The following is a 21,572-nucleotide window of genomic DNA, read 5'->3' as shown; positions in this document are numbered from 1 at the left end:
AATGAGATCTGGAAGCAGGTGTTTGCAGATGAACAAAGAGAGACTTCAGCAAGGCCAGATTTAAAGACGGATTCACAGTGAAGGCTGCATTTGAGGCTGCTTCGTGGGAAGGCCATGCTTCCCTGTCCACCGGTTTTCATATCCAAGATTAGGCTCAGAAGTCTTGCACACAGACTTCCTCACACCAGTCAACCCCACGGTGCCCTGCCTCTCGGATAGAATGCTATATCGGAAATGCTTTGCTTTTTCGTAATGATTAGGCTACTATATTTTCTAGGACGTGGGTGGTGCTGTGGTCACTGAGCCACTTGGGCTTGCTGATCAGAAGGTCGGCAGTTCAAATCCCCGACACGGAGTGAGCTCCCGTTGCTCTGTCCCAGCTCCTGCCAACCTAGCCATTCAAAAGCACACCAGCGCAAGTAGATAAATAGGTACCACTGTGGCGGGAAGGTAAACAGTGTTTCCATGCCCTCTGGTTTCTGTCACGGTGTCTCATTGCACCAGAAGTGGTTTAGTCGTGCTGGCCACATGACCCAGAAAGCTGACTGTGGACAAATGCCGGCTCCCTCGGCCTGAAAGCGAGATGAGCACCACAACCCCATAGTCACATTTGACAGGACTAAACGGTCCAGGGGTCCTTTACCTTTTTACCTTTTTATTTTCTGGCAAATACAATTAAGAGTAATTTAACATGAACGAAAACCTGACGCTATGCTTTGTGTGGTGGGGAGTTTTCAAGGTGCTCTGTGTGGGAAGTGAGACAGATACTCCTGCTTTTTTGATAATTTGGACATCATCTCCAGACTTAGCCTCCTCAACACTCATGCTTAGAAACATATAAAAAAATTGTCCAGTGGCACCTTAGAGAAAGCTCATACCAAGAACAAATTTAGTTGGTCTCTAAGGTGCCACTGGAATTTTTTATTTTATTTTTATATATATTTTTACTGTGTCAGACCAACACGGCTACCTACCTGAATCTAGAACTCAGACTTAGAAGTAACGTGATTCAATTTGTGGAAAGAGAAGGGCAAAAATGTCGATTTTGGATTCTCTTGGTTTCTCAACTTCTCAATCTTAAGTTCTCCACATTACTCATTGGTCTGTGAAACTTCTTTAAGTCCTCGTGAAAATACATCAGCATTGTAGTGTGAATATCTTCTAATAGATGCATGTTTATATATATATATTTTCCTAACATGCACCCTTTTGCAAAGCAATTTCCAGATTTGAGCATTTGAGCATCGTGCTCACTAATACAAATTTTTATGGACACTGTGCCCCAACATATGCATACTATACACACTCCTTGGCTGGAGAACTGCATTGCAAAATTCAAAGTATTATTATTATTATTATTGACTTTCAAAGGATGGCAGTGTTTTGGTTCTTGTGTTGTTTTGGAAATTGTAGATTAGGTAAATTGTAATGCAAACTGAATTCCACCTCCTTGTTCTTATTTCTGGACTTAAACTTTTCTAAAGAAATAAAGGTCAGCAGGTACATTCTCCTTAATTATACAAGAAAACGTTTTCTAAAACCGTTTTGAAATACATTACTGCTAGCTTATACTAGGTCCCTTGCCGTGTGTGTGTGTGTGTGTGTTTCTACCACTTACTAAAGGTACAGTGGTGCCTCGCAAGACGAAATTAATTCGTTCTGCGAGTTTTTTCGTCTTGCGAGCTTTTTCGTCTTGCAAAGCACGGTTTCAATTTTTTCAAAAAAATCTTCAGAAACCTCAAAAAAGGCTACCATGAGTTGCTCCCCGAAGTCAAGTCGCAACTGCACCTCTTCAAGCAATGCACCCTGTATTACTGTAACGGTTTTAAGAAAAAGGAAACAAACTTGCAAGACGTTTCCATCTTGCGAAGCAAGCCCATAGGGAAATTCGTCTCGCGAAGCAACTCAAAAAACCAAAAACTCTTTCGTCTTGTGAAGCATTCGTCTTGCAAGGTACCACTGTATTTTAAATCCTGCTAAACACACCAGGTTCCTGTGGGAAAACAAGGCATGCAATCAATGCAGAATTGAACCCTGTCTCTCACTAGTGGGTGTCACCTGCCTATCAGTGCCACCAGCTGATTGACAGGTGGGTGTGCCTTGGGGAAAATGGCCTTCCAGGCCAAATTCAAACCCCTGGTAGGCCAAAACTGACCCACATGCTACAGCTTCCCCAGCCTTGCTCTAGCATTAACCCTCTTCCCGCATCAGATTTTTCAGCTACCTCAGAGGACAAATCTTTGAGACAATAGAATACATCAAGCCAACATGTTGCAAACCCCTATTTTGGTCTCCTATATTTAGTTTTATTATAAAGACATTTAACGGCACAAGTCAAAGAGGTTGTACTACATGTCATGAAATAGGACTGCCATACATCCGGGAATCAGACTGTCCAAATGGTGTTTGAGATGATTTTTCCGAAACGGCAAAATTTCCGGAAAAAACCCGGATGTATGGCAACTGGGCTTAACGGTCAGGAGTACCTTTACCTTTATGGCAACTAGGACAGTTTTTTAAGAAAAATTCTGCAAAAATCCAAATACAGCCCAAAGACTTAGGAAGAGGGAAAGGGAAAGCTTAAGAACTTTGCCCGGATTTTCACTTTGGGGAATATGCCAACCCTACATGAAATCCTTGCAGACCTGTTACTCCATCACCTCCCAGTTATTAACTGCATTGTCAGATTCAGTTGCTTTATGGGTCCATTTTACAGAACTTACAGTTCCCACATGGAAAATGCCCCAGAGGGGGAATCAGTCCCATTCATATCTGCAGTCTCGTTTTCCTGTTGTTCCTTTCAGTTGCGTGACTTCTCATGATGCAGCTTCTCATGTTTTCAGTGTATAAATGAATGTTATAATAATAAGCTTCCGTGAACAGCCAGGAAAAGGGATACCAAATTGCCCCCTCTAGATGTTGCTGGACTTTTAGCTTCCATCATTCCTGACCACCGGCCAAGCTGGCTGGGTCTGATGGGAGTTGGAGTCCAACACAATTTGAAAGGCATTTGGTTGGCTACCTCTGGGCTAGAACAGGCATAGGCAAACTCAGCCCTCCAGATGTTTTGGGACTACAACTCCCATGGTCCCTAGCTAACAGGACCAGTGGTCAGGGATGATGGGAGCTATAGTCCCAAAACATCTGTAGGGCCATGTTTGCCTATGCCTGGGCTAGAATATAATGCCCAAACAAACAGAATGATCAGGCTTTGACTATTGGGTGGCTGCAAAACTTCCAGAGACTGTTGTTCTGTATATCCTTTGCAAGGCAGGCATTTACGTCAAATGTCCCATGGGCCCGACTTGGAATTAAGCCAGAGCCAAACATTTGTTATGATTCCAACAGGACATTGTATCCTGTTAAGTAAGCCAAGCATTCCCTTACAGGGAAGGAAAGATGCTTTGTCTCATTTGATGGCAATCTAACAGTTCTGTAAGAGAATCCAAATGTATGTTGCACATGAATTTGCCTTGTAAGTGCAGCAAATTTGTCATTTTACCAAATTCATTAATAACATTTTTTAAAGGTTCTGATTTGCATGTTAAGCCTACATCAAAGACAGCTGAGGTTGTAGACTGTAGTCTATTGTGCAGACAAAAGGAAACATGCAAATTCTCACCTTTAACAAGATTTCAATTGTAGTTGTTCTTAGTGCTTAGGGCAACATATACTTAGCTGCTGATTTCAGGAAATGCATTGAAAACTGTTAGCAAGCAATGCCATTCACCCAACTTATTTGTTGAATGGACATTTTTACCATCATTAGAATATTATTGCTACAGCCTGTTTATTGACAGCAATTTATCTGGACCCAGCTTCCACAGACAGTGTATAGTTCCTTGACCTTAATAATGATTTGCTAAAGTTTTGTCCATTGTGAAATTATGCTAAGAGTTCTGTCTGACACAATTCCTTCACCACAGGCATAATTGGGGGGGGGGGGGAATAGCGCAAGATTAAGAAAGTGAAAATACACATTTTTTTCCTAGGTAACTTTTAGGCAGAATCTAGACATGACCAGACATGTCTGCAAGACTTTATTCAAACTCTTTTGGGTTCAATCAAAACTCTTTGGGTGATTAAGCCTGTGGCGGAAGCATCACATTCTCATTTGATTTCAATTTAGGCGACTATTTCATGGCAATACTAGAATAAAGTAACAAGGAGAAAACCAGTTAAGTGAATTGGCTCTTAAAACATTAAAAACATCCTCTGATATGCTATCCAGTATTAACTTTATCTCCTACCCAAGCCTATCATACAGTATAACTCTTTAAAACACAACCACACTTAAAGAGCACAATGTTACAAGTTCAGGGATGAATGGTAAATATTTCTCTGAACGTAGTCTAAAGTTATGGGAGCTGCAGGAAAGGGCAACTGTTTTCCTTAGACCTTACTATATAATATGCTACCAGGTCCAGCTAAATAAGGACTGCAGGTCAGAGGTGAATCAACAGAAGCTGGGTGAGGCTCTAAATTTAGCTATCTGCTCCTGTCATGGAGAATATATTTTTAGGCCCAAAGTCCTGGGAAGCCATTGTAATTGCATGCCACATGGACAGGGTGCAAACAGCACATATTTTCCATGACTATTGCACGGTCACATTTTTAAATGATCTCCCCCGCCCCGAATGATTCCATCTCCTCTGCTGAGATCACACAAACCTACCTGATTGGAAGTGGGTGGCGACAAAACCTTACGGGAATGGAATTTTGTACCAATGAAAATAGATTGAATTTTGTGGCTTTTGTATAGTCATTGAAATAATAGGTTGAAAGAAAAACACACCATGTGCAGTCCTGAGACCCACAATTAAATACTATCAATAGCATCATTCCTATTGTCTCCCCCTCTTTGTTGAAATGCAGATTGCAAGGGTCTCTGGCAAGGTTTCCTTGTTATGTTACTATGTAAAGTGGTGTTGGGGGGCTTGTGATCCTTATGTGGTACTGAACTATAATCCCAATCATTCCTGACTATTAGCCCTGCTGGGTTGGGTTGATGGAAGCCAGACTCTAACAACATCTGGCAAGTCAAAGGCTCTCCATCCCAGATGTTAAGCATAATGCAGATCAATTATTTGTAATTATAGATCATTGGGATATTTTGGAAATATCTGGCAACGTGAGAAGCTTCGCAACGGTTGCACTGGTGAAAGCTATTGCCTTTCATGAACCCATCACTTCCTCTCTTTTTAAGTTAAACCACCTTCCTTCTGTAAGAATGAAATGTGATTTGTACAAAGCACAGCCTACAAGAATGCAATTGCCTACCAAACACACACAAATCAAAGGATGCTTCCCATAGAGTTATTATGGCTTGCCGTGTATACATTGCTTTTCAAGTATTCATTCATTGCTTTTCCAGAATGCAAGGTGCCTCTGTAATGGATGACAAAAATGTAAATCTCAACGCTATGGATTATTTGCTATGCACGAGTACTTTCATTATCCGTTCCAGAATTACGTGGTACTCATGTACTTTGTTGTGATAGCTCTATTTATTTTTTGTTTTGTTTTCTCCTATAAACTTAATAAAAATTACTGAAGGGGGAAAATATGCAAAGTGCTTTATAATCAATACCATCTCATCCTGAAAAGAACCATGTAGTCATCATTATTCCCATTTTCCTGATGGGAAGCTTAGCTTGAGAGACATATTTGCTTAGGGACATCCAAGGAGACCACGGATGGTGCAAAATATGAAACTCTAATATCTCTGATGGAAATCTGGCTGTCTGCTTTAAATCCCACCTTCAGGTAGTGGGGTGTATGTGTATGTGTGTGTGCTGTGCTTAATATTGGACAGGAAACTCTGCTGAGTGATGTGGTAATGTCTGGCCATCAACTGGAAGGCTGAAGAGCTTGCTACAGTTTGACAGCTGCCTCCCGTAGGTCTCAGTGATCTGGCAGCTGTTTTACCATCTATGGCATCCCTATTTGAAATCAGCTTCAAACATTTTCCCAGCGCTAGCAATCTGAGCAGATGACTGCGGCATATTATTCCGGCTGGACTTCTTCTTTCCCATGTTTTAAGCTTTAATCCTTCCTCTGGGGATACCAAGTTGCACACGCTCGTGCTATTTTCTTTCTGGAGAGACTCTTTATACGTATTTTTTTTCATAATAAAAAAAATTATTTAGTTTTCAAGATCACTTGAAGATAATCCCAATGCAGCGAGGTTGGTATCAGTTACAAGCCTTTTTCCAGACAGTGTTTTAAGTTATGTCATTTCTAATAAGTCAAAGCGCAAGAGTTGAATATATCGGCTTTGTTTTGCCGGCCTGAACTTTTGTCAATTTGCCACCTACAATGCTTGTGTGTTTGCTTTGAGCTGGCTGCCTGCATTTGCTTAATAAATTCCTTCATGCCAACTTGAATTACTCTGGACAATGGAAAAACTACTCAGCATATTCCATTGTGCACTGTACGTTTAGAGTGCTCTCATTTTTATACTACCCTGGGTGTATCTGCATGTAGGAATACATGCATAAGACACTGGAACTAATATGTCCTTTTTATTATTATTTGCATACACTGTTAACATTAGCAGATGAAAAACAGGAACATGGGAAGTTGCCTTATACATAGTCAGATCATTAGTCCATCTAATTCACTATTATTGTCCCCACCAGAAGTGGGAAATCTGCCCTTCAGACGTTGTAGGACTTCAACTCTTATCAGTCCTAGCCAGGGATGATGAGAAGGACATTGGAGGACAATAGGTTCCACATATCTGCTCTACATATAGAGAGGCCCATAGGGGCACATTTGGTCACCAGGCCTGAGGTTTCTCACCTCACTCTAGGGCTTCATAGGTTAGACCTTCAACTGATCTTGGAAACTCAATCTGGTAACCAATAAAGTTGTTTTTATTTAGAAGAATATGTCAACAAATCAGGCAGCAGCATTCTTGTGCCAGCACAAGTTTCTGAACCAACTTCATGGATGATCCCACACAGAGTGCATTTTCCAAAAAATGCTATTTTTCTAGAAAAAGAGATGCCGGAACTCACCATGAACACCTCCCTCATTCTCTTAGAATGGCAAAGGCACCCACCTGAGAGGTGCCAGAACTGAGTACCAGCTGAAAAGAAGCCCTGATTACAGCAGTCAATTTTCTTTGTTTCTATCTTCCAACAGAGGTCACAGCCAGTGCACTAGCCAAAGCTAACAAAAAGTCTTCATCTAGAAGCAAGGCCAACTCCCAAAGTGTTCCCAAGCGATAGACTTAATTCTCACAGGGAGAGCGATTGTGTCTAGAAAAAGCCTTTCTCTTTCCTACCTGCTCCACAGACTCCGCTTCTCTCTTGTCTCGATGGAACATAGGTTTATTCACCTTTCATAAGTTTGATCTGAAATTGTCAAGGCCAATGGCAAGTCACCTTCACTCACACAGTCACCCATCGCATGCACATATTCAGGTCCGTCACTCTGGTGTTCGTACGGAGCCCCCAGTCATCTCACGGACTATTGACCCGTACACCACTAATCCGCTGCCACCAATCAGGTCCTCCCCGGTAAATTACTTAGTCTCAGTCAGGTTCTTAAGTTAAGAAGAGTGTAGTTTATTGCAAACACAAATAAACTTTAACTGCCTTCAACATCTTGTTACTCTTTACCTTCTTAGTTTTATTTTATCCTGTCTTTAACTCTTCTACCTCCCCTCACACAAGAACCAACTCCACTAACTGTCGCTCTATTTCCAACAGTCTGCCAACTGCTTTCCCAACTGCCTTTCCCAACCAACCAACCCAAACCTCGGGCTAAGCCCTTTTATAAACAGGTAGGCTCCGCCTCTGGCTTTTCTATTGTTCTACCTATTAACTCTTTCTCTCACCCTGTACAGACATTTTTAAAAGAACGAGCAAACACCACAGTCACTGTCCTCTGCGACCCCAATGACCTCTCTTAAAGGTCTTGCATAGATGGAAAATAAACCGAGGTCTAAGCCAACAGTTCACCTTTAAGAGCATTTGGCTTGAAATGAAGAGTGAAATTTGGGCCAGGCAGAGGAGCTGGAACTGGGTGTTATTCCAGGGAAGCTTACCACTGCAGAGGTAGCAGTGGCAATACTTCCCTCCCACTTTTTTTCTCTCCCCATAAAGTACATTTTAAGGAAGTGGAGTTCCTCTTAGCAGCCACTCATGTTCAAGACCATATTGAGTACAACCACCACCACTGACCTTTCCCCCACAGGATATGGGGAAGGCTGGGAGCTGAGCATGGGTGTGGGATGGTGGAGAGTGGCTTGCAGATTCAGGTAGGTAGCCGTGTTGGTCTGTCGCAGTAGAAATATATAAAATAATAATAATAAATTGTCCAGTAGCACCTTAGAAACCAACTAAGTTTGTTCTTGGTATGCAGAGTTTGTGTGTTCAAGAAATGGACCTCAGAGAAATCCCTCATCCTAGGGGGTGTAGGATGGAATTCTATGTTGTGCTCTTCTTATCATTCTGCCAGCTCAAGCATTACTGCTTGCCCGATGGAACAATCTCCTCTGCTCCCCATCCCCCGCCTGCATGCTTCTCATGACCCCCCACCCAGCAGATTTGAGGGAGGTGCACGTGGGGAGAAGACAGGGGGGAATGCCTCATTGTGCTAGCAGGAGTCATTGCACTGGCTTCCACAATTGCAGCTGGTTAATTAAATCCTTTAAAGCCCTAAACGGCCTCGGTCCTGTATACCTGAAGGAGCGTCTCCACTCTCATAATTCAGCCCAGACACTGAGATCCAGTGCTGAGGGCCTTCTGGCGGTTCGCTCGCTGCGAGAAGTGAGGTTACAGGGAACCAGGCAGAGGGGCTTCTCGGTAGTGGCGCCCTCCCTTCAGATGGCAAGGAAATAAACAACTATCTGACTTTTAGAAGACATCTGAAGTCAGCCCTGTTTAGGGAAGTTTTTAATATCTAATGCTGTATTGTTTTTAACACTCGATTGGAAGCCGCCCAGAGTGACTGGGGAAACTCAGCCAGAGGGGCGGGGTATACATAATAAATTATTATTATTATTATTATTATTATTATTATTATAAATCCAACCTAAACAGTTGTTCTACTACCACTTTTTTGAACCTCATGCCTCCTAATGATAAGTTAGATACCAAGATCAATGGGGGTCTTCTTATTTTTTTAAGAAGGGGCCTTATCACTGCTTCAGTCAAGGCAGCTAGTGAGCAACTGAAATGATAAATTTACCACCAAAGTGACCAAGTTAAAACAGTTTACTATGGCTAGATGTCACCAGCCAACTAGAGAAAATATCAAAAGGATCTTTATAATTATCACAAATGAATAACAGGGATATAGGTTTCAAAGAGTTTAAAAGCACCTACATCTACTGGATTTCAGCCACAGCTTAAACATACCCGTTTCTCAAAGGGAGCTATTCCTGTAGTGATTTGTCTAAATAATATATTATTATTTATACCCTGCCCATCTGGCTGGGTTTCCCCAGCCACTCTGGCAGCTTCCAGCAAAATATTAAAATACAATAATTCATCAAATATTAAACGCTTCCCTAAACAGGGCTGCCTTCAGATGTCTTCTAAAAGTCAGATCGCTATCAAAGGATTTACATTCTAAGAATTGGCATCCAAATCACAACAGCCTCTCAAACACAAGATGCTATTATTTTACAAATAATGGACATTGTCCAATGTGGATTCAACCTGTGCTGATTTAAATTTGGCTGCCCTTTTAAAGATCATTTTGAGTATTTAACTGCACTGGCAGCTTAGATAGCAATAATAGTGAGAGGCTGTGCATGCTCTCTGTATACGTGCAGAAGCTGGCATGAGGTGCATAACACAGGATGCTGACAGTGTCAGTTTTGTCTATAATATTCAAAAGGAATCTAGTTTCTAGCCCAAGGCTGCAAAAGTAGAACTGAAAGGGCATGGGCAATGCCTAGCAAAATGTCAGTGAACAGAAGGTGATGAAGCAGTATTTCCTGGGCTTGGAGGCAAAGCTTTTATACCATGGCTGTTGGAAAATTTATGTGCCAAAACAGATGCATGCAAATCAATATAATCTGCATGATTTACATAGGTTTAATTACTAACACAGAATATCACCCATGCACTTAAAAGAACTGCCTTTATTATATTGACTGAGTCTGCCCTCATGACATACCTTCAAGTTTTCCATCTGATCCGATATCTACATACAAGGAAAGTTAGAATTGTCAAAGCAGTGATACATGGAACATCATAAGATAAGCATACCATATTGCGGTTGTTGCCAATATGCCAATTTAGGAACCGAATGGACTTTATCTCCTGACCATCCATTGGACTTTCTCTTGATATGTTCTGTTTGCATGATGTGTTGGTCTATAGAATTACACTTTGTGAGATATTATATGTTGAATTGTGTTTGAAATAGAAGTCACATGGTCAAAAACAGCCTGTTAAGTTGTGTGTGTTGTTACTGGGATTGTATTTACATAACCTAAAGTTTAGTAGTCTTTCTCATGATCACTCTAATACCCATTTTATAGATGGGGAAATTATGCTGAGAAATGCCTGGTGTCTCCAGACTTGCCAGTATTATGCAGGAGGGATACATGCACAGACTGGAAAATGAAGTTTGCACAACTAAAGTAGATTAAAGGTCTCCGTCTTCCGGATGCACTAAATCCAAAACAAAGAAAAGAAAAGAATCGGGACTTCTGCAGTTTGGAAAGTAATAGGGAAATGCAATGAATAGTGTGGGGTGAATACTGGGGGAAAGATTCCTGCATTGCAGGGGGTTGGACTAGATGACCCTCGTGGTCCCTTTCCAACTCTGCAATTCTATGATTTTGTGATTAACAAGAAACTAATTAAACACCCCAAAGAAAAATCAGGAGAAATGCAAGTTGTTGTTGTTAGATTTTAAACATCTTTATTGAAAGTTCAAAAAGCATATAATTATATGTGCACTAAACAATGTGAGGCGCAAATAAAAAAGAGAAACAGAATCCGTGCAGAAGGGAAAATAAAGGGTGGAGGAGAGAAAACCTAAAACTGTATACTTTACAAGGTTGTTATTGTACTTCACCAGATCTTAACCTATTACAGCGTTTGTAAGAATGGATTTGAAATATCATTGAATTTGTCCATGGCAAGTCTGCATTTATATGCAAGTTGTTCATCTGTTGCGAGTTTGTCTAAATCTTCAATCCAATCGTAGAAGAGAGCAACATTTTTAGAAATGCATGTTGTTTTATAACCACCCTGCAAAGATATCAGAATGAATGCTCAATAAAGGTCCAGTATAGCCTAACCTCTGCCTAAGGTTTGTACAAGCAAATCAGGACAAATCCTTGATAAACAGGTAAAGATGCATCCCTCCCTGAGACCAGAGAGTCATGGCCAGTGAGACTAGACAGTACAAAAGTGTGCCTGATGTGATGTAAGGATGCATCCTGCATCAAACAAATGAAACTGCTACCTCTGCACAGGTGAGCCTCTCTGCCTTCCACAGGCTTGGAGTCAACAGCTATTCATGTGCAAAAGGTTCAGAGCAACCCTTTTCACAACTTGTTGAGATTCTATTCTGCTGCCCCACTTGGGTGGCGTCAAGTGAAATCTTGAGTTGGGATGCTGCATCAGTCTCTCTTCCAATGCATGATTTCGTTTGTTCTTTTGTTAAATGTATATACCCTGTTCTTCTTCCCAAAGGAGTAGGGCAGCAACCAGAGAACCAAAAATAACAAGACCTTTCAAATAATTCCAACGCAGATGCAGACTGGAAAGATCTCAGTTTAAAAGGGCTTGTTGAAAGAGGAAGGTCTTCAGTAGGCTCCAGAAAGGCAACAGAGACTGTGCCTGCCCAGTATTCAAAGGGAGGATGTTCTGAAAGGTAGGGCCACAATCCAAAATATCCCATTCCTATATTATGAGGAATGGACCTCCTGATAAGATGGTGTCTGCAAACGGCCCTCACCTGCAGAGCCCATTGATTGACTGGTATATATAAGAGGCGAGATTACCTTGCTGCTCCCAAACTTTACACACCGAAACCAGCACATTCAACTTAGCCCAGTGGTTCACTGCATTCTTTCAACAGTGGGGTGATGTGTTGGCAATATCCTGCCCCAGTGAGCAGTCAAACCACCCCATTTTGCACCAGCTGCAACTTCCAGATCAATCTCAAGGGCATTACTCCCACCACCACCACCAATAGCAGCACATTGCAATAATCTGTGCTGGAAGTCACCAGTGCATAGATGACAGAGGTAAACACTATAATAAATAATAATAATAAAATTTTATTTCTATCCCGCCCTCCCCAGACGAAGCCGGGCTCAGAGCGGCTAACAACAGTAAAATAATACAGCATTCTAAAATCAATTCATTCTAAAATCAGTTCAAATCAAATTAATGGCAACCATTGAGCTAGAGTTCTGTGAGGATTACCAAAGGGAGGGGGTCAGGCTGTGCCTTGGCCAAAGGCCTGGTGGAACAGCTCTGTCTTGCAGGCCCTGCGGAAAGATGTCAAGTCCCGCAGGGCCCTAGTCTCTTGTGACAGAGCATTCCACCAGATCGGGGCCACAGCCGAAAAAGCCCTGGCTCTGGTTGAGGCCAGCCTAACCTCCCTGTGGCCCGGGACCTCCAAGATGTTTTTGTTTGAAGACTGTAAGGTCCTCCGTGGGACACACTGGGAGAGGTGGTCCCATAGATACGAGGGTCCTAGGCCGTATAGGGCTTTAAAGGTTAAAACCAGCACCTTAAACCTGATCCTGTACTCCACCGGGAGCCAGTGCAGCTGGTATAGCACTGGATGAATGTGATCTCGCAGTGAGGACCCCATAAGGAGTCTTGCAGCAGCATTCTGCGCCCACTGGAGTTTCTGGGTCAGTCTCAAGGGCAGCCCCACGTAGAGCGAGTTACAATAATCAAGCCTGGAGGTGACCGTTGCATGGGTCACAGTGGCTAGGTCAGGGCAAGAGAGGTTAGGAGCCAACTGCTTAGCTTGGCGGAGATGAAAAAATGCCGCCATTGTTATAGCTGCAATCTGCGCCTCCATGGAAAGGGAGGTGTCGAAGATTACACCCAAACTCTTAACGGACGGTGCTGGCACTAATTGTGCCCCACAAGAGATGGGAGTTTCCCCCCATCTCTATCCTGATCCAGAAACAGTTGTAGCTGCCTTACCAGCCCAAGAGCACCCCCAGATTAACAATCTGATCTTTCAGAGGGAGTATGACCCCATTATCTCTCTCCTATGTTCTGGTGGTGGTTTATTTTAGAAAAAGAAAAAGAATGGGAGGGCAGTTATGGATGAGGGGAAAAGAGAACACTTGGTGTAATTGCAGGTTCTCAATTGCCTAGCAGAGAAACCACAGGTGTGCATTCCACACACTCACACATTTTTCGAAATGCAGGTAGGTTCGTGTTACTTGACTAACCTGCGGGAATATTGGAAGGATGTGTCTGTCTCCACGGCAGGTCAGAGTTTTCCACACCTCCCCCATCTTTAACAGCAGCACAAGTGTTTGACTTGAAGCCAATATCCAGTCAGTTCCAAACGATTTTACTTTCCGCTGCTATTAAAATACTGCTTGAATCAGGCTCTAATGTAATCCCTCTTGCCTCATTACCTCTCTGTGTGTTTTGCTGCCTCCATGTGGTTGGCATTGGAAATGAGCGGATTATCGGGAAGCTGGCTGCTCCTTTTCCTACTGCTTTTGGTAACATTTGGGGAAGTTTCATGGGCATCCTTCTTTTTGACACTCTGGACCATTCATGTCTATTTCTGAACTGCTGTAGTTCCTGTACTGGCAGGACTCCTCTCTCATTGTATTCAAACCAGTGCCAGTAATTTGAGCTATGATGCAGAGGAAATAAAGTTCTATTTGAGCTAAAATTGGTCCATTCAAAGCAATGTGAAAATCAACCCCCGCCACCACTTTTGCCTCAGGGGTTCCTCAGCTCTGTGACTCACCCTAAGCCACAACAGATCCATCTAAGTAGTTAAAATGTTGGTGAGCATTCTGTGATATCACAGTAGCTTAGCCAATGGCAAAAAGTGCATGGGCTCGGAAGTAGCAAATGCAACATTATATAATTCTATATAGTTGCACTTGTATGAGTGGTGGTGCAATAGCAGCTCTTTTCAGGCGCTCATTGGACTTGGCTGCAAATTTGAGAAAACTATGTTCCTGCACAATAAACACACAGTGTTCCGATGTGGTAGCCAGAGAAGCCAGATGCTCATCATCGTTAAAAGACACAAACTCTTAACCTATATAGTGGTAGACTACCCATGCAGCAAATGGAGCAGCTGAAAACCTGTGATAGATAGTGGCTGGCTTATATTAGGGTCATTCCCCCCACAGGTGTGTCATGTCAAAAGAAAGTAACATTGCTGTTTCACAACAAGCTCTCGTTCAACAATAGGAATGAATGTGATTCTGGTAACCTGGAATGACAAAAACCCAAAATTAGCAGGAATTAGTGGGTCAGGGGAAGAAACTTGGGGAAGCAAAGAGAGGTCCAGAGGTTATCTGGAGCTGTCCGTTCAGCACTAGACCAATAACTGCAAAAACAGATGTCTGAGCGGAGTAACCAGAGGTCCAGGAACATTATTGGCTATTATTCTTATTTAATTATTTGAACCAGGAGCATTCTGTTTTTCCTACCCAAGCAGGCGTTCAAGATGGTTCAAAAAAGCTATTAAATCCCCAGAGACACAAGTCAGCTCTTCATCTCATGGAACTACAGAGGGCTCTCATTCTTAGCTTCCCTGCTAAAGCAGATCTTTCCAAACTGTGTGTGTTGTGACACGTTAGTTTGTCGGCTGCAGTGTGCATGTGTGTCATGCAAACGCTCTCTGAGCTCCTCCCGGGGCTGGAAAGGGGTTCATTTAACCTCCAATTCGCTAGTAAAACTGCATTATCGTGTCACGAAATTATGCACATCGATGCACACCCGTCGGGACACGGGTGGCACTGTGGGTTAAACCACAGAGCCTAGGACTTGCTGATCAGAAGGTCGCAGTTCGAATCCCCGCGACGGGGTGAGCTCCCGTTGCTCAGTCCCTGCTCCTGCCAACCTAGCAGTTCGAAAGCACGTCAAAGTGCAAGTAGATAAATAGGTACCACTCCTGCAGGAAAGTAAACGGCATTTCCGTGCGCTGCTCTGGTTCGCCAGAAGCAGCTTAATCATGCTGGCCACATGACCCAGAAACTGTACACCGGCTCCCTCGGCCAGTATAGCGAGAAGAGTGCTGCAACCCCAGAATCGGTCATGACTGGACCTAATGGTCAGGGGTCCCTTTACCTTTTTAAAAAGAGTGTCACAGACATGAAAAGTTTGGAAAGCTCTGTACTAAAGTGTCCACCAGGAAAACCTGTTTGCAGATGGTAGTTACAGAGTCACCATAGCTCCAGTTATTGGCAGAAAGGGATAGCAAGACAAGCCTAAGTATTGCTACTGTTGGGTTCTAGAGGGGGAAGCCCACTGTAGCCGACCCCAACCCTGGAAAAGGCCATCAGAGAGAGCTGGCAGCAGTGATAGAGAGCAGGAATTATCCACTGCCAAGCCAGAGATCAACATGTTTAGTCATTTAGTCGTGTCCGACTCTTTGTGACTCCATGGACCAGGGCACTCCTATCTTCTACTGCCTCCTGCAGTTTGGTCAAACTCATGCCGGTAGTTTCGAGAACACTGTCCAACCATCTCGTCCTCTGTCGTCCCCTTCTCCTTGTGCCCTCCACCTTTCCCAACATCAGGGTCTTTTCCAGGGAGTCTTCTCTTATCATGAGGTGCTCAAAGTATTGGAGCCTCCGCTTCAGGATCTGTCCTTCCAGTGAGCACTCAGGGCTGATTTCCTTAAGAATGGATAGGTTTGATCTTCTTGCAGTCCATGGGACTCTCAAGAGTCTCCTCCAACACCATAATTCAACATACAGTCTGCATATTCTCTTTTCTGCTCTGTAGAAGCAGTCAAAGGTTTGGGAGACAATATTCAAACAGATATGGCAGGTTGTAGTGATACAGATATTTGCTTTTCCTGGGCATTGCTTAAGCATATGAAAGGACGACTCACACATAGCTAATATACAGAAATTGAACAGTGCCATGGTGATTACTGAGACATGGTTAGAGGGGAACCTAACTTTTTTTTATTGCACCTCACCCTGGGCTACAAATGGAATATGCAGAAATTGGCACAAATAGCAGCCGGGTGGGTAGTGCCTGTAACTAAGCCTGAATGGTACACTATTATGTCTACACAGCTTAACCTCAAAATAGGGGTGACTGGATTGTCCTGGAGGCATAAGGATGTATATTCCTATCTACCCAGTTATGTGCACAGATTATTAGTGGGGGGTCATTTTCTGTATGTCCACCTGTAAACACATTAGTGGATGGCTCACCCAACAAGCTCAAAAGGCAACAAATACTGGCGTGAAAGTAAATTGGAAAAACTTTGGTTAACTCTCCAAAGATGAATGCGGTAAGAAGTAGGAATGGGCTGAGTTTTGATAACCTGCAGTCCTTTTTTCCCCTTGCTCATCAGTAACAGGAACATCAGAAGTTATGCAAAATGAAAAACGTGCTCATTTGCTAATTGTACAATACAGGGTACAGGGTTTGGGTTAGTGTGACACAGAATTTTGATGATTATTTTCATCAGCAGGGTTCCTGAGTGTAGTCAGGCAGAGGCCCTGACATTCTTCTTGGACTGAAAAAAAAAATACAGCTAACATCTTCAGACTGATCTTTATAAATTAATAGGTGCCCATGGCTATTATCTTGTTCCCCAGGTATGAGAAAATGCTCGTACACCTCAGCCTTTCTTTAGAAGTAGATCAAACTGACAGACAGACCACAGCAGGTAACCAAATGGGTAGCATCTACAGGAAACTGTGGCGTGCATAACTTGGCCACTTCCCTCTCATTTCCCCAAGCATCTAACAATTTTTTAAAGCCCTAAAGGCTGTATAAAACCACAACCTTCTCTCCTGCTTGGAAAATGAAGTAGCTGTTGCAAACTCATACATCTCAAAATATTAACATCTGCTCCTGAAATTTCCATTGGGGCTGCCAAAAAAACGTTGCCTAACAGTACTGTGTGAGGCTCAACTTACAACGTGTCTGGATAATTCCCTTCTTGGCCCCAAACAAAAACTTTGATAATGTTTAATATCAATTTGTCATCTTCATTAATCAAAAAGTTTTAGCGCTTAATCCTTGCGTCAGGTGCCTCACGTAAAATGGAATAGATTGGGAGCCATTCCTAGCTAGTTTAGTTTTGCCATATTAGGAAATGGAATTATGGTTCCCTGCAAAATGCCTATGCAGTTCTTATCATGATTTCATGCACTACAATTGGTAGAAAGAGCCTCTTTTTGTACATAATTGTGTGTGCAAGGGAGTGGGGTACAAAGGTGCATATACCTTGTTGTTGGCACCCATCTGTCTCAGGAGACAATGGAAGAGTGCACCTTTGGGGGTAAAGTCAAACCACTGGAGAGTTACAGCTGTAGAGACCAAGATGAGACATGTTTTAGTGCAGATGGAGCAGATGAAGGAGCCTGGTTTCGCTGTTACAGGCACACCATAGTGTTTCTTCTCTCCGTGCTCCTTCCAATGGTCATTCCCTCCTCTGGTGACCGCTATGGATACATGACCCGACTGTCAAAATTAGAAGCACTCAGTGGAAGCATAGATTTAAGGATCTGCTCCTAATCTAAAATGCCCCATTTTCACCTATTCCTAAAATATTATTGCTGCTTGCTCTTTTAGTTCAACACTGCAAGGCTCAACCTTGCCTTGTGAACATGTATTAAATGTCCTTCTACATGTGTTCATTTAGCTTGGTACAATCTTCTCCAACTGATGCCCAACATCCCAGGTAAAGATTTCCCTCAGCTCAAAGAACCAAGAGCCTTTCAACAGGAAATGACATTAATCAAACCTGGAACCGTCAGCATGCAAAGTCATTGAGCTATACAATCTCTCCCCTTAATAGGTTAAAAAAAAAAGGTAAAGGACCCTTGGACAGTTAAGTCCAGTCAAAGGCAACTACGGAGTGTGGTGCTCATTTCATTTTCAGGCCAAGGGAGCCAGCGTTTGTCCGCAAACAGCTATCCTGGTTATGTAGCCAGCATGACTGAACCGCTTCTGGCGCAATGGAACACAGTGACGGAAACCAGAGCTCACGGAAACGCCGTTTACCTTCCTTCTGCAGCAGTACCTATTTATCTGCTTGCACTGGTATGCTTTCAAACTGCTAGGTTGGCAGGAGCTGGGACAGAGCAACGGGAGCTCACCCCATCATGGGGATTCAAACCGTCAACCTTCTGATCAACAAGCCCAAGAGGCTCAGCGCCACCAACGTCTCTACAAGTTGCATGTACCTGTAAGTAAACAGTGCTTACTTCTGAGCAAAGATATATTGCTACCCGCTCTCCCCTTAATAGCCAGCAGTATTCAGGTACCTCTCCATTAAGGAAGACATGTTCTCTTACGTTACCCTCTTGCAACCTGAGCTACATCAATGTTGAATTCATCACATGGACTCATAGCAAGAAGCTTGGGAAAGGATGGGAAATGGGTGCCCTGCAGATGTTGCTGGACTACAACTCCCATCACCTCTAATGATAGGCCATGCTGGCTGCAGCTGATGGGAGTTGGGGTCCAACTTTTAGAGGCCCTCAGGTTCCCCATGCCTGCCCAGTGACTCTTATGCCACCATCAGCTTGAGCCCTGATTAGTTGACTTCCCAACACAAAAGGACCATTTTGCAAGAAGCACATCAAAACAAGTTTAGACCAGAAAGCAACTGACCGCTATGCCACTGTGTCTACGTGCCTCCAGCTGTTACTCAGCTTTCCATTCCTTGTCTGCAATCTTAAATCCAAGTTCCAGGTCACCCCTAGCAAACAGATAGGCTGGTAGGCTGTCCTCAAACAACTGTTTGCGTATTTGTATCTAAGTCCCTGGCATTCAGTGCAAAAGTGGTTTGTCATATGGCATGATGGTGGATTGGAAAGCCCCTTGGGTGTACCAAATTAGTCACATGCTTCTCTGGATTCTCAGCCTCTGTTATACATATATTCCATGCTGACCTAAGAGAGAATTTCAGAGCAATGGGAGGTATCTGAAAGTGAGACAACCTCTCCCTGTCTGCTGTACAGAAGCACAGATCTTCTTACTTTCATGTAGCAACATTTAACAAAGTGTAGCGGAGCTTTTTCTTACTTCTAGATATGGATTGCTGATATTTTTATAGAAGTTATTGCATTTATGTATTTAAAATTTATGTATTATTTTTTTTATTTCTTAGCCCTACATTGTAAATCATCTAGAAGCTTCAACGTTGATATAATAAAATATAATTACCACCACCACCAACTGACAAATGCTGGAAACCCAAATTTCTAACACCAAACACAAACACAACATACAGATGGCACTGCCAATTTACAATAAAGGCGGTGTACATATGTGAGAAAAATACATAGCATCTCAGACACTTGGACTTGATCCCTCCAGTTGAAGACATCCAGATTTTCCATCTGATCTTTGTCAGGATAACTTGGCCTTCAACTCAGCAGAGAATCAGAGTGATAAAAACCTGAAATAATCATTATCTGAAATGCTTTAGTAATGAATCCTCTGAGAGATATTTTGTCTCAAGGAGTGCACATAATAGTTAAGGCATAAAGGATTTTATAGAAACGTGGTTGTTCGTTTTTTGCTAAAAACAACTAACTAGACATATTTCAAGAGCTGACAATTTGATGAATGTCTTTTCTTTTCCTGAAACAAAGACCATTTGTCTACTTTACACAAGCTACTTTGGGTGCATTGAATGGTCTTCTTTATAAAACAATCCATGGCAGATTCTTGCTTCCCGACACCTGAGAGTTCAGAGGATTCTGCTCCATCTTCAAAGAGCACCCCATGAACATGAAATTAACGAGAAATACACGTCCACCTAGAACATGAGTGAACAGTGCCACTCCAGCCATCTGTCTGGTACATTTTAGCCTGTGGTCAATCAGCAAATTCTCCCAAACCAGATTTGATGCTATAATGTTAGCCTGGAAGTGGTAGTGATAGGGAGGCAATAATTAGCTGGAAGTTATAGTAGAAATGTTGTATAATAGTGTCTGGGTGTTTTTCAATCCTAATCCTACTCAGAATAAACCCAGTGATGTTAACAGGCATTACTAACTTGGGTTCATTAACTTTAATGGGTCTGTTCTAAATAGGACTCATTTAAATACCTCTTTGCTGCTCATCATGACTTCATTACACTTTCATTTTGTAAGGGATCATGTTCAATGTCCAGTTCCTTTCATTAAGTCGACAGACTATATTTATTAGACAAGAGCACCCCTATCCCCACAAAAACACACACATAAGAGCAAGGAATTTTAAATTCAGCATAAATCAAACACTTTATTTTTAAAGTGAATTTACAGGGATTTTGTTTTGTTTCTAAGTTACCCAAAAATCTTTTCTAATAATCAGTGGCACATCTGGTTAGTTAAGTGATAATTCAGGATATGGTAGAATGTCATTCAAATCTGAATGTTTCATATAACAACACTTAATTGTAATTGATCTGCAACTTACCCTCATGCCAAGGTTGTGGTATATGCCATAATTCCAGTTTAAGACAATTTTGTTCAGGAGCAGAATTAAGTATCCTTCCATTTTGCCCACAATAGGGAAGGATGGGAATGAACACATCGGTTTGGTAAATCTGGGCACAGGTTTCATTACCCTTCCAAACACATTTGACATGACACATTTCAGAGGCATCAATCACACTGGTGGACTATCCACTGCCAGGGGTACCCTTAGGGCTCAAGGTTGGGGCCTTAACTTACGGGCCAGGTGTGGATCAGAAAGGAGCTCCCAATCTGGTCTTCATCAACACTTCATCCTCAACTGACCCACTTCAAATCATGTGGGCAACGTCTGATGGATTTTCAGAAGCCAAAGTCGGACCAAGTATACGTTTCCAGTGGTAGACTCCAGAGCGCTGCAGAACTTATTGACCTTAACCATACCAATGGTATCGAATCACATGCACATGACTTCAACTTGGCTCCCTTTAAGCAGATTGAACCGTATGGCTTTTTTCTACCTAGAAACTGAATGCAAGAATGTTTTTATGTAATTAAAAAGCACATCCCTGCCTCAGTGTATATAGTTATTGGATTCTAAAATTGACTCCATCTAGCATCCCTTCACAAAACTGGAGTAAAACAAAGTCATCTGGAAATATTCTTTGTGTAGCACTGGTGTTACGATTACTTTTCAGCTAGGTATCTTGCCTGATATATAATCAGAGGAGTGGGGGTTAAATAAAAAGTAGTAGTATGACTGATGGCCAGACTGAGTCTCTATGGGCTCCCAAAAAGTTCAATGGTATCTCCCAGGTGATCCAAGTTAATGGTGTCCTTTCCTAATATCTCATCCACACACTGAGATGTAGGGAGATGAGGAAGAGAAAGAATCATAACTTAGTAAGTGGTAGCCTAACCTAAGGCCCCAAGTGCCCCCCACCTCCCCCTTTGACTTAGAAACGGAAGTAAAGGAAAAAGGAGGGTGGGG

At 42.5% G+C, this 21,572-nt stretch overlaps 1 long non-coding RNA gene across 1 annotated transcript in view; it reads left to right on the top strand.

The window, feature by feature from the left end:
* Positions 1-6,707: 6,707 nt before the first annotated feature.
* Positions 6,708-21,572, top strand: part of LOC308471176 — a 124,637-nt gene continuing 109,772 nt past the window's right edge. The window contains exon 1 of the long non-coding RNA XR_013982751.1: positions 6,708-7,792. This is a non-coding gene — a long non-coding RNA (uncharacterized lncRNA). The remainder of the gene's footprint in view (positions 7,793-21,572) is intronic.

This window comes from Podarcis pityusensis (genome assembly GCF_964106645.2).
Source record: "Podarcis pityusensis genome assembly, chromosome: 2".
NCBI lineage: Eukaryota > Metazoa > Chordata > Lepidosauria > Squamata > Lacertidae > Podarcis > Podarcis pityusensis.
This window is presented reverse-complemented; position numbering and strand designations above follow the sequence as displayed.